Source organism: Macaca thibetana, chromosome 11 (assembly GCF_024542745.1).
Source record: "Macaca thibetana thibetana isolate TM-01 chromosome 11, ASM2454274v1, whole genome shotgun sequence".
Taxonomy (NCBI): Eukaryota; Metazoa; Chordata; class Mammalia; order Primates; family Cercopithecidae; genus Macaca; species Macaca thibetana.
The window spans coordinates 31,970,025-31,982,585 of record NC_065588.1 but is presented as its reverse complement, the minus strand read 5'-3'; the positions used below and the strand labels follow the sequence as shown (position 1 = coordinate 31,982,585).

Here is a 12,561-nt window from a genome sequence, read left to right as displayed (position 1 = left end):
AGGGCTCAGGGGATTGGTTTGACTAGGCATGTCATTCACCTATCCTGCCAAAAAGCTGGCCCTCCTACCCTAGTCTTTTAATAGGCAAATACAGGGCACCTTGATGTTCTAACACACGTGGGGATACGCGGGGGCGGCCATGTTTCCAGGAACATGTGGGGAAAGGGCAAGAAGGTAGGGGAATCACCATGTTTGGGGTGGACCTAGTTTCTAATAGTTTCTAATGGCTTGTATTTGCATATCAAAGGTTGGCGGCCTGTTTCTAAGAGACGGGGCTATACAAGAAACTTTTCCCGAGATGCTTAAAAAAACGAAAACTTTCCGACAGGGTGCAGTGGCTCACGCCTGTAATCCCAGCACTTTGGAAGGTCCAGGCGGGCGGATCACGAGGTCAGGAGATCGAGACCATCCTGGCTAACACGGTGAAACCCCATCTCTACGAAAAAATACACAATCTCAGCTCACTGCAACCTCCGCCTCCCAAGTTCAAGCGATTCTCCTGCCTCACCCTCCCGAGGATCTGGGACTACAGATGTCCACCACCACGCCGGCTAAGTTTTCATATTTTTAGTGGAGACGGGGTTTCACCGCGCCCTTCTTAGTCACGGTTTTTTAGCCTGTGTGTGTGTGTGTGCAGACACAGTTCCCTCTTCTGAGACACAACTAAGATTCTGTTAAGGTGGTATTCTCCGTTGCTGCAGTGAATCTAAGTAAACACTGCTTTACTTGATCAACAGTTTAATTTTCTGATCTTCTTTCGGATTTGACAGTTAACACCAACAAGTGTCATTTCACTCGTACTAACAATTACCTAAATTATAAGAAACTTTTTTTCTTGGAGACAGGATCTCGCTGTCTCATCCAGACTAGAGTGCAGTGGTGCCCTCACAGCTCACTGCAGCTTCCATCTCCTGAGCTCAAGTGATCCTCCCACCTCAGCCTCCGGAGTCACTGAGACTACAGGCACTTGGGCACCACTGGGTCTGGCTTTGGTTTTGGTTTTGTTGTTGTTGTTGTTGTTGTTGTTTTGTTTGGTCTTAAACTTCTGGGCTCAAGCAATCTTCCCACCTCAGCCTCCAAAAGTGCTAGGATTACAGGTGTGAGCCATCAAGCCCAGCCATAAAACCTTTTCTTAACAGCTTTATTGAGATAGGATTCACAGTCATTCAATTCGTCCATTTAAAGCATACAATTCAATGGTTTTTAGTCTATTCATAGAATTGTGCATCCATCATCACAGTCAATTTTAGAATATTTTTATCATCTCCAAAGGAAAGCACGTACTCTTTGGCTGTCACCCCCAATCCTTCCACCAACCCTTCCTGCCCTAAGCACTAGGAAACCACAAATCTACTTTCTGGGTCTATAGATTTGCCTATTCTGGGCATTTCATATAAATGGAATCAGACGATATGTAACACTTTGTGACTGCTTTTTTCATTTACCATAATTAATGTTTTCAAGATTCGCCCAGGTTGTATAAGTACTTCATTTCTTCTCATTGTTGAATAATATTCTAATGCATACATTTTCCACCTTTTGTTTATTTGCTCGCCAGCTGATGGACATGTGCATTGTTCCTCATGTTCTTTATACATCAAGGTCCAGTCCTCTATGTGAGATGAGATTGCCTTTCAATTCTTTTTTTTTTAAATTTATTTAGTATATATATATGTGTGTGTGTGTGTGTGTGTGTGTGTGTGTGTGTCTGTTTTGTTTTTGGTTTTGTTTTTGAGATGCAGTCTCACTCTGTTGTCCAGGCTGGAGTGCAATGCCACTATCTTGGCTCACTGCAACTTCTGCCTCCTAGGTTCAAGCAATTCTCCCACCTCAGTCTCCCAAGTAGCTGAGATTAAAGGCGCGAGCCACCATGCCCGGCTAATTTTTGTATTTTTAGTAGAGACGGGGTTTCACCATATTGGTCAGGCTGGTCTCGAACTCCTTACCTCAGGTGATCTGTTGGAACCGAACTGTCGATTCCCTCCTGGGCAGGGGTCGCCGCAAAGGATCACCGACACGAGATTCACAGCAGAGAGTTATTTATTACTAGCGCGCTAGGGTCCTAAGCTCTAAGTTGGCTCTGGGACCCCGACTGCTTGTTACAGGCTGTTTATATAGGCAAACACAAGTTCAAACACAGCTTAGGGCGCGAAATTCAAACAAAGCTTTAGGCGCATGGTAATTGGGTCTGTCTATGGCCTGAGCAAGGTGTCTTGTTCTAATTGGTTAGAGCAGGACCTTATGAGGTTTTTTTCCTGGAGTTGATGATTCCGGGAACTTCGAGGCAGGGTGGGACCCCCGGAATTGGCAGGGTGGGACCCCATGAGGTTGTTTCCCGGAATTGGCAGGGTGGGACCCTATCAGGGTGGGACCCTATCGAGGCAGGGTGGGACCCTATCCAGAGCCACCTGGTGTTAATTTTTTTAAGTTCTTTTTTTATGAGGCCTAGTTTCTAAGTTTTATGCGGCCTAGTTTCAGATCCACAGGCCTTGGCCTCCCAAAGTGCTGGGATTACAGGCATGCGCAGCGGCCCACCCCCGGCATGGCTTTCAATTCTTAACCTTTTTTTTTTTTTTTTTTTGAGGAAGAGAGATATTTTTATCACAGCTCCAAATTATTTATTGATTTGCTCATGGAGGTAATCCCTGCCAGAACACTATATTCTGAATGTTCATAACAAAATGAAATAATTTTTTCTGTTTTTATTTTTTGCAGTTAGTTTATAACACTGTCCAGAAGAAATGGTTCTGATTATACAGTTTTTCTGATTATACAGTTTCTGTTAAATTATATCGTAGGGGATCAGAATATGCCACCCCCAAATAAGGACTGTTTTGAGCTGAAGATGATTCAGGAAGAGCAGATGCAAAAAAAAGAGAAAAAGAGAGAAGGAAGGAAGGAAGGGAGGGAGGGAGGGAGGGAGGGAAGAAAAAGAAGGAAAGAAAGAAGAAAGAAAGAGGAAAGAGAGAAAAAGAAAGAAAGGAAAGAAAGAAAAGAAAGAGAAAGGAAGGAAAGAAAGAAATAGAGAGATAAAAAGAAAGAAAGAAAGAAAGAAAGAAGGAAGGAAGGAAGGAAGGAAGGAAGGAAGGAAGGAAGGAAGGAAGGAAGGACAGGAAAGCAGGCAGGCAAGCCCTACTCTTCCCTTCATTTGCTTAAAAAGACTTTAGTGAAAACTCTAGACTCTGTCCGGGAAGACTGAGAAGAATCTGCCTAAGAAACCTTACTGAAACAACCCTGATCTTCCATTTGTTTCTTCCCAGTTTGCTACCCCTGGAAACCTTCACCTTCACCTTTGTCTCCTCACTTCTTTACAAATTTCTTGTTTTTTTTTTTTTTTTTTTTTTTTTTTTTTGAGACGGGGTCTCGCTCTGTCACCCAGGCTGGAGTGCAGTGGCCGGATCTCAGCTCACTGCAAGCTCCGCCTCCCGGGTTCACGCCATTCTCCTGCCTCAGCCTCCCGAGTAGCTGGGACTACAGGCGCCCGCCACCTCGCCCGGCTAGTTTTTTGTATTTTTTTTTTTAGTAGAGACGGGGTTTCACCGGGTTAGCCAGGATGGTCTCGATCTCCTGACCTTGTGATCCACCCGTCTCGGCCTCCCAAAGTGCTGGGATTACAGGCTTGAGCCACCGCGCCCGGCCCAAATTTCTTGTTCTTTTGTTAAACACAAATTCTAACTGCTTCTTTGATGGTATTATTTATCACTGAGTTTCCATATGTTTACTTGTCAATCTGGTTTTTGTCAGTTTAATTTGCAGCTCCCACCCCTAGGAGGGCAGAGGAAAAAGGGTTCTTTCCCTCCCCTACAAGATGAGTATAAGCTTTTGTTTTTTTTTTTTTTGAGTCTTGCTCTTGTTGCCCAGGCTGGTGTGAAATGGCGCGATCTCAGCTCACTGCAACCTCCGCCTCCCGGGTTCAAGCAATTCTCCTGCCTCAACCTGCCGAGTAGCTGGGTCTACAGGCGCGTGCCACCATACCCAGCTAATTGTTATATTTTTAGTAGAGATGGGGTTTCACTATGTTGGCCAGGCTGGTCTCGAACTCCTGACCTCAGGTGATCCACCCACCTCAGCCTCCCAAAGCTCTGGGACTACAGGCGTGAGCCACCGTGCCTGGCCGAGTAAGATGTTTTTAACATCAAGAGTAAGTTGTCTTATGAGTGAGAAAAATAAAATAATCAAAAACCATCTTCAAATAAGAAGAAACATTTTTAAGGAGACTTCAGGATGGGAGCATATGGAATTAGAACTGGGAACCCCCAAATCTGAGACAGGTCTCAGTCAATTGAGGAAGTTAAGGTCCTGTGTCCATGACACAGCCTCAGAAGGTTTGTTTTGTTTTGTTTTGTTTTGTTTTGAGAAGGAGTCTCACTCTGTCACCCAGGCTGGAGTGCAGTGGCGTGATCTCAGCTCACTGCAACCTCCACTTGAAGTGTTTCTGAGTTCAAGCTATTCTCCTGCTTCAACCTCCTGAGTAGCTGGTATTACAGATGTGAGCCACCATGCTGGCTAATTTTCATATTTTTAGTAGAGACAAGGTTTCATCATGTTGGCCAGGCTGTTCTGGAACTCCTGGCCTCAAGCGATCTGCCCACCTGGGCCTCCCAAAGTGCTGGAATTACAGGTGCACAGCCAGGAGGTCTGGATGACATATGCCCAAGGTGGTCAGAGCATAACTTGGTTTTATACATTTTAGGGAGATAGGCGACATCAATCAACATATGTAAGATGAACATTGGTTCCGTCTGGAAAGGTGGGACAACTCGAAGGAAAACTGGGACAACAGGAAGAGGTAAGGAGGCTTCGAGGTCATACGTAGATAAGAGACAGATGTTCCCATTCTTTTGAGTTTCTGACTAGCCTCTCCAAAGGAGGCAATCAGATACACATTTATCTCAGTGAACAGAGGGATGACTTTGAATAGAATGGGAGGCAGGTTTGCCTTAAGCAGTTCCCAGCTTTACCTTTTTTTTCCTTTTAGCTTAGTGATTTTGGGAGGCCAAGAATTATTCTCCTTTCACACAACCTTCTTACCCCCTTTTCAGTTCCTTCATCAATGTATGTTTGCTGAAGAGTGAGTAAAAAGTTAATGAAGGCCGGCACGGTGGCTCACACCTGTAATCCCAGCACTTTGAGAGGCTGTGGTGGGCAGATCACAAGGTCAGGAGATCAAGACCATCCTGGCTAATAGCGTGAAACCCTGTCTCTACTAAAAATACAAAAAATTAGCCAGCTGTGGTGGCAGGCGCCTGTAGTCCCAGCTACTCGGGAAGCTGAGGCAGGGGAATGGCTTGAACCCGGGAGGTGGAGGTTGCAGTGAGCCGAGACCGCACCATTGTACTCCAGCCCTCCAGCCTGGGTGACAGAGCGAGACTCTGTCTCAAAAAAAAAAAAAAAAAGAAAAAGAAACCCTAATGAAATTTAGGAGACACCCTTTCTTACTCTTAACTTCAAAATACACAAAATAGCAGTGTGAGGCAGTGTTATCTTCTTGCCTGTGTTTGTAATCTGACTCTGGCACTTGTCATCCATGTGTCTTTGGGCAAATTATTTTATGTATTTTTGTTTGTTTTTTGATTTTTGATAGTTTTGGTTGCAGGGTGGGGAGGGGGGCAGCCAGGGTCTTGCTCTGTTGCCTAGGCTGGAGTGCAGTGATGTGATCTCTGCTCACTGCAACCTCCACCTCCTAGGTTCAAGCGATTCTCCTGCCTCAGCCTCCCGAGTAACTGGGATTACAGGTGCGGGCCACCACACCCAGCTAATTTGTTTATTTTGTATTTTTAGTAGAGATAGAGTTTCACCACCTTGCCCAGGATAGTCTTGAACCCCTGGCCTCAAGTGATATACCCTTTTCAGCCTCCCAAAGTGCTAGGATTATAGGCATGAGCCACCGCGCCTGGCCTGGGCAAATTATATAACCCTTCTTGGTCTCAGTGTCTTCACCGAAAATAGGATTATAATACAGGCTTGTTGCGAGATTTGTATTATGCAATGTAATGTTTCACAACATGTGGGCATCAGTATAAGGAAAAGGCATGAAATCAAATGAGAAAGTATCTTTAAATTATTTTCAATTTCATGCAATTAAATCAAGAAGAGTCCTGGTCTGTGCTGATAAGATCATTCATTAATACCTCTCTCTAAAACATTCGAAAGACAGGGAGAGTGGGTAATCATCTGCCTAACTTTTTAAAATAATTCTGATTTAGCATTTATTAATTTGAATAAACTTACTCCACCCTCTCCAACCTCCTTACCCCTGAATTCTGTTCCACTGCCTAGGCTTTAGGTCAGGCTCAAGGACAAGTTACTTAGATTTTATTTCTATCTTCTGCCTTAAAAAAATAGATAAAATTGTCCTTGGCCTGAGGGGTAAACAAAATCAAGTTATAAAGTGAATATTGCTCTCCAGCCAGGGTGTCCCACTGTCTTAGCAAAACATTGGAAGGAAGGGAACAGATAAATGAATGGGAACTGTAAACAACCAAATATTTTTCATTTTCTAAAAGTGGGAAATCAAAAGGTGCAAATATTTGGTTGGGTGTTTACATTTTCATCGCCATTGTTGACGTTGCGGAAGTAGGAGCAAGCTAACACTAGGAACAAGTTTTGGACACTAGGAAGAGTTTTGGACTGCAACAGCCAAAACTCTTGGCTTTCTGTGGCTGGGGTTATTTGCTCTTTCTTCTTTCCTCCTGCTCCTCCCCTGTAAGCCCCCCATCTTCCAGCTTTCCCAGTTGTAAAGGTAAACTGAGACTGGAGCCGAACCGGGAACGAAGACACAAGGCAAAGGGCAGTGAGAATAGCCTTTATTAGGACTGGCAGGCGAGGTTCCTCGGTCCAAAGGTGCGGGCGGAGGAAGTCGCCCTGAGGGAGGAGGGTAGGGGCTTTTTATATAGCGGGAGAGGTAGGGAAGCTGGTTGTGCAAACAGGCCCTGGGGGGTCTTGAAACTACTAGGGCCGGAGTGGAGTAAGGGTCATGAGGAAGGGGTCTTTGGAAACTGTTAACCAAAACTGCTGTTTACTAGCTTGTGGAATGCAGGTGAGCTGCAGGTCATAGGGGAGTATGGTTGCCCAGCCGGAACCTCTGAGGTATGCAAGTCTGCCGGTGTGTTCAAAGAGGAAGGGAAGTTTTGAACAAAGGGCCTGGTAGGCCGGGTGGCGCCGCCATGTCGGGTCTAGATCCGTGCCTAACACCAGGGAAGTGCCCTCTCCTTAGGGCCTTACTTCTTAGAGAGTGAATGTGCTTCCCTCTTCACCATTATAGGGTGCACTCCAGGCAAAACTTGTCTTTTTTTTTTTTTTTTGAGACTTTGTCTGGCTCTGTTGCCCAGGCTGGAGTGCAGCCGCAGGATCTCGCATCAGTCTCCGCCTCCCAGATTCAAGCAATTCTCCTGCTTCAGCCTCCCCAGTAGCTGGGGACTACAGGCGCGCACCACTAGGCCTGGCTAATTTTTTGTATTTTAGTAGAGACGGGGTTTCACCATGTGGGCCAGGGTGGTCTGGAGATCCTGACCTCATAATCAGCCTGTGTGGGCCTCCCAAAGTGTTGGGATTACAGGCGTGAGCCACCGCGCCCGGCCTTAAAATTATTTTTAAAAAATAGAGATGGGGTAGGGGGCCGTCTCACCATGTTTGCGTCTGGAATTCCTGGGTTCAAGCAATCCTCCCACCTCAGCCTCCCAAAGTGCTGGGATTATAGGTATGAGCCACCATGCTTGGCTGAAACATGTTTTAAACATGTTTTAAAAGTTTATCCTAAACTTTTGTGCAGATTTGCATTCTGTTCTAACATACACTCCTGTTTGTTTCATTTTATTTTATTAATTATAAAAAATAGAGGGCCGGAGGTGGTGGCTTATGCCTGTAATCCTAACACTTCGGGAGGCCGAGATGGGGGATCACCTGAGGTCAGGAGTTTGAGACCATCCTGACCAACATTGTGAAACCCTGTCTCTACCAAAAATACAAAATTAGCAAGGTGTGGTGGCACTTGCCTGTAGTCCCAGCTACTTGGGAGGCTGAGGCAGGAGAATCGCTTGAACCCGGGAGGCAGGGATTGCAGTGAGCTGAGATCGGGCCATTACACTCCATTCTGGGCAACAAGTGTGAAACTCTGTCTCAAAAAAATAAATAGGCCCGGAGTGATGGCTCATGCCTGTAATCCCAGCACTTTGGGACGCTGAGGTGGGCGGATCACGAGGTCAGGAGATTGAGACCATCCTGGCTAACACCGTGAAACCCCATCTCTACTAAATAAACAAAAAATTAGCCGGGCTTGGAGGCGGGCGCCTGTAGTGTCAGCTACTCAGGAGGCTGAGGCAGGAGAATCGCTTGAACCTGGGAGGCGGAGGTTGCATTGAGCCAAGATCACGCCACTGCACTGCAGCCTGGGCGACAGAGCGAGACTCTGTCTCATAAAAAATAAAAAATAAAAATAAATAAATAATAGAGATGGGGTCTTCCTATATTGGACAGGTTGGTTGAACTCTAGACTTCAAATGATCCTCCCACCTTGACTTCCCAAAGTGCTAGGATTACAGGTGTAAGCCACCACACCTGGCCTCCTGTTTGTTTTCATTTTAAATTCATAAACTTTCAGGAAAATTTTTTCCCAGGTTTATTAAGGCGTAATTGACAAAAATTACATATATTTAAGCTGTACAACATCATAATTTGGTACACGTTGTGAAATGATTACCACAACCAAACTAATTGATATGTTCTTTACATCACACAGTTACCTTTTTTTTAAATGGTCTGTGTCTGGCTTGTTTTTTATTTTGTTTTGTTTTGTTTTGTTTTAGACAGAGTCTCAGAGTGCAGTGGCTCAATCTCAGCTCACTGTAATCTCTGCCTCCCAGGTTCAAATGATTCTCATGCCTCAGCCTCCCAAGTAGCTGGGGTCACAGGCATGTGCCACCATACCCAGCTCATTTTTTGTATTTTTAGAAGAGATCGGTTTTTGCCATGTTGCCCAGGCTGGTCTCAAACTCCTGAGCTCTGGCAACCTGCCCACCTCAACCTCCCAAAGTACTAAGACTGCAGGCTTGAGCCACTGTACCTGGCTGCTTACCTTTTTTATAATAGCCATCCTAACAGGTGTGAGGTGATACCTCATTGTAGTTTTGATTTGCACTTTCCTGATAATTAGTAATGTTGAGCCCTTTTTCATACACCTGTTGGCCATTTGTATATCTTCTATGGAAAAAGGTCTATGCAGGCCTTTGCCCATTTTTCAATTGGGTTATTTGGTTTTTTGCTATTGAGTTATATCAGTTTCTTACATAATATTTGAGATATTTGAGCTTGGAAGTGGACATAAAATAAAAATAAAGAAAAAAAGGAGAAAAAAAGAAAGAAAATAGTTGTGATATTAACCCCTTATCAGATATAGAGATTGTAAATATTTCTCCTATTCCATAGGTTGCCTTTTCATTTTGTTGATTGTTTCCTTTGCTGTGCAGAGGCTATTTACTTTGATGTAATCTCAGGAAAACTTTTTTTTCAAATCTCTCAATCTAACAATTAATGCATTAGAAAGTTGCCACCTCCCACAATGGTCTGTGATCCAGACTTCAACAGAACTCAAGGAATACACTAGGATTTAAAGTTGCAGAGCAGGCCAGGCGCGGTGGCTCATGCCTGTAATCCCAGCACTTTGGGAGGCTGAGGCAGGCGGATCACTTGAGGCCAGGAGTTCAAGACCAGCCCAGACAACATGGCGAAACATCATCTCTACTGAAAACACAAAAATTAGTTGGGCATGGTGATGCGTGTCTGTGATCCCAGCTACTCAGGAGGCTGAGGCATAAGAATTGCTTAAACCCGGGATGTGAAGGTTGCAGTGAACTGAGATGGCACCACTGCACTCCAGCCTGGGTGACAGAGCAAGACTCCTTCTCAAAAAAAAAAAAAAAAAAAAAAAGTCAAGTCAACTCAGAGAGCAGTGATTACATCCTGACCTTCCTACTAGCTAATAGTCAAACCTTGTGTTAGTCATTGGTATCTATAATTCAAAGATGCAATGTCTGCCTTGAAATCAAACACTAGTTAGAACTTGGTCAAAGGAAGATCACACAAAACACTTTTTTATCCAACTAGCACTTATTAAGTACCTACTATGTGCCAGGCACTATTCTGTATAGTGTAGAATATGGTCAAAAGTACAAGCACTGGGCCAGGCACAGTGGTTCACGCCTGTAATCCCAGCATTTTGGGAGGCCAAGGCAGGGGATCACCTGAGGTCAGGAGTTCGAGACCAACCTAGCTAAGATAGTGAAACCCTGTCTCTACTAAAAAAAAATACAAAAGTTAGCCAGGTGTGGTGGTACGTGCCTGTAATCCTAGCTACTCAGGGGGCTGAGGTCAGAGAATCACTTGAACCGGGGAAGCAGAGGCTGCAGGGAGCCAAGATTGCGCCATTGCACTCCAGCCTGGCAACAGAGTGAGACTCCATCTCAAAAAAAAAAAAGAAGAAGAAGAGCGCTTGAGGGCTGCAAAAAAGGCCAGTGTAACTGAAGTGAAGTAAACTTACACAAATGTCCACTGCATCCAAAAGAAGACACTTAGAGCTCTGGAAGGGGCCCTGGACACAAGCTATTTGAAATATAGGCAGATATTAATCATTGTTACTGCTACTGGATGGGATTTTAGATGATTTTTAATTTCTTTTGAACTTTCTACATCATCTTCTGAAGGCCTAATCCCTTTGGAATTAGGTGATACAACAAACTTTAAAAACTGTAGAGTGAAACTCTTCTTGTTTTTTTTTATAGGTGAAGTAACTGAAGGAAGAGAACTTACACTTCTAGATGTTGCAGAAGCTTAAATTCTGGTTGCCTGAGGCCCAGTCTAGGGGGTCATGGTAGCAGCAGGCTGAGACCGATAAGCATCACCAGCCTCCTGAAGGTGCTTACTGATCATGTGCCAGGACACTCCTATCACCAACAGGCATGCGGCAACTGGAGGGCAGTGGTTAAAACAGCAGGTCGGCAACAGAGATAAGCCAAGACAGAAAAAGCTGGGGAAGAATCCTTCGGCCCACAGGAACTTTTGGATTTTTTTTTTTTTTTTTTTTAGATGGAGTCTTGCTTTGTTGCCCAGGCTGGAGTGCAGTGGCGCAATCTCGGCTCACTGCAACCTCTGCCTCCTGGGTTCAAGCGATTCTCTTGCCTCAGCCTCCCGAGTAGCTGGGATTACAGGTGCCTGCCACCACGCCCGGCTAATATATATATATATTTTTTGAGACAGAGTTTTGCTCTTGTTGCCCATGCTGGAATGCAATGGCATGATCTTGGTTCACTGCAACCTCCGCCTCCCAGGTTCAAGCGATTCTCCTGCCTCAGCCTCCCGAGTAGCTGGGATTACAGGCATGCGCCACCAGGCCTGGCTAATTTTTTGTATTTTTAGTAGAGATAGGGTTTTACCCTGTTGGCCAGGCTGGTCTCGAACTCCTGACCTTAGGTGATCCACCAACCTCGGCCTCCTAAAGTGCTGGGATTACAGGCATGAGCCACTGTGCCCAGCCCAGCTTTTGGAATTTCATCTGGTATGAGAGGGTCAGAAAAGTGGGACTCCTCCAAGTCATTCTAATTAAGAGTAGTTGTAGCTAAGCCTCCTAAAAATATATGTTAAAACTTGCCACAGATTACTGTTTTGCAGCTTTTCTAAAGGCTGTTGAAAATGTTTCACCGCTGCAGACTGCTGTAATTGGCGCCAATGGTTGAGAAAATTTAAAGTAAAAAGGGCTTTCAGAATTTGATATTTTGGGGAATCTTGCCCATCTCCCCCTTTTTGTTTTAAAAGTTGTAATTTTAAGGTAGCATTGGCTCTTTCAATAATTGCTTGACCTTGACTGTTAAATGGAATACCAGTGGAATGACGAATATGGTATAAAGAAAGGAAGGCAGCCAATTTACGAGAGCAATAAGCAGGGGCATTATCAGTTTTTAGTTCAGCAGGAACTCCCATAACCGCAAAGCAAGTAAGTAAATGAGTAATAACAGAGTCAGCCTTTTCAGAAGGCAATGGTGTAGCCCATTGGAAATGTGACCAGGTATCAATTGTATGATGAACATATTTTAAACGACCAAAAGAAGGAACGTAAGTTACATCTATTTGCCAAATGTGATTTTGTTGAGTGCCTCGAGGATTAATACCTGGACTTTAAAAAGGTGCAATAATAGGAGCATAAGATGGGCAGGCTCTGACAATAGCTCGGGCTTGACGGCGTGTTATAGAAAATCGCCGTTGTAATCCTAAACTATTAGTATGATGTAGTTGGTGCTCATCCTGAGCCCGTTGGACACTTCCAATAAGTAAGGAATCAATCTGGTTATTCCCAAAAGTTAAAGGTCCTGGCAACGCCAAATGGGAGCGAATATGAGTAATGAAAAGGGGGGCAGTGCAAGGAGTAAGAGCTATAAATAATAAAGAAAATAATTTTTGTAAAGGAGTTGGAGGAAATAATGGTAAAGAAGTTTGAGATATATATTTAGTTACATATACAGCGTATTGGGAATCACTAACTATATTACAAGGGGTTTGAGGCCAATCTTGTAG

At 44.5% G+C, this 12,561-nt stretch overlaps 1 pseudogene; it reads right to left on the bottom strand.

The window, feature by feature from the left end:
- Positions 1–339: 339 nt before the first annotated feature.
- Positions 340–11,970, bottom strand: LOC126931578 (putative uncharacterized protein encoded by LINC00596; annotated as a pseudogene).
- Positions 11,971–12,561: the final 591 nt, after the last annotated feature.